Below are 1,537 nucleotides of genomic sequence, written 5' to 3'. Positions count from 1 at the left end.
ATCTTTTATGTGCAGCCAAGGTGCGATAAGACAGCATCAATATTATGTTAGCCCATTCCCCCACTGTGGCCTTTACCTTTATTTCCAGCTGTTCTTCCGTTTTTTCAGCCCACGCTGGGGGTATTGGAAAATCTCTCTGATCTGCTTCAGGCACATAGGTTCTTCTCCCATCATTGGTCTGGATTGGTCCCCACCGGGGTTGTTGTGCCATTCTCTCCGACACCCGGAGGACATCCACCAGTTCCACCTGCTTCTTTTCTCCTTTTCTTTGTCCGACCCTTAGTTGTTTAGGGGTACCTTGAACTTGTGCTGCAGCAGACCGCATGCTGGAGTCATTGTTGTCTTCTTCTGAGCTTTCATGGGGTACGGGGGTTTGTGGGCACTCAACAGGCCGAGGGAGGTTCGCCGGTTCTTCTTCTGAGCTCTCGTTTCCAGAGCTGGGGTCCCACCTGTTCACCACCAGCTTCTTCCAATTGTTTATCTTTTCCTGTGTCTGGAGCTTTAAGACCCTGTTCAGTCTTTTTGGGTGGGTTATCTTTAATGGAGGTCTCTTTGACGGTGGTCTTCTTCCCTTCTTCCTGCTTGGGCTCAGTTTTTATGGGTATTWTTGGCATGGCCTTATTCAGTCTTTCATTTTTCAATATTTCTGCTGTGACCACGACAATTTCTTTCAAGTCTGTGGGTACAYTGAGGCTCTGAGCGAAGTGCGCTGAGCCTCTTACTGCCACCTTTTCTGCCATGTCCCATGGGAGATCTCCGGACCTTAAACCACAGGTGCTGATGACGACTCTCCTCAGTCCTTGATGTACCGTATGATACAAACCTCGTTCCAATTTTTTCATCATTAGGCAGTCATAGTTCTCCATGTCATCGCCTTTCTTAAATGCAAGTACTGGGACATGAATGATTCCATAGTGGGCCAGTCCGGCTCCACTAGTCATTTGGGGTCGGTTGGAATCTTTCTTGTGGGTTTCTCTCAACTCCCTTACTTCCTTCTGGTATTCATGCCCCGCATTTTTTATTAGGGCTTTTCTGAATTTTGCATTGTAACTTTTGTAGCTGTGGTCGGTGAATATCAGTAGTCCATCACTTGAAATAGTCCATGGGTCTCCCACTGTCTGATGCAGAACTATACCATTCTGCATTCGAATCTTCAGGGTCTCCTCAGAGAGGGGGCCTAACGGGCCTCGCCCCGATATCCCTGGTTCTATGTGACGCCATTTGCGGTCACATTTTTGATGTTTTTTGTCATCTTCATTGAGGGTGGTGTTCTCAAACTGCTCAGTCAAAGCCCTCACAGTGTTCTGGTTTYCATCGTCTTTTGGTTCTGTCTTGGGGGTTTGACCCAGGTACGTTTTTATATCTTGCAAAGCCTGAGTCAGCTCTCCTATCTCTCTGTGAAAGTGGAATCGATCATCATCATCATCATCTTTTGTCCCATCAAAAGAATCTTCATCATCTTTCTTTCCTTCATCATCCTCATCCTCATCATCAGTCTCCACACCTGATTCTTTGCGGTCAGTGTTGGTGNAGTCTC

This window comes from Austrofundulus limnaeus, unplaced genomic scaffold (assembly GCF_001266775.1).
Source record: "Austrofundulus limnaeus strain Quisiro unplaced genomic scaffold, Austrofundulus_limnaeus-1.0 Scaffold801, whole genome shotgun sequence".
In the NCBI taxonomy this organism is placed as follows: domain Eukaryota; kingdom Metazoa; phylum Chordata; class Actinopteri; order Cyprinodontiformes; family Rivulidae; genus Austrofundulus; species Austrofundulus limnaeus.
This window is presented reverse-complemented; position numbering follows the sequence as displayed.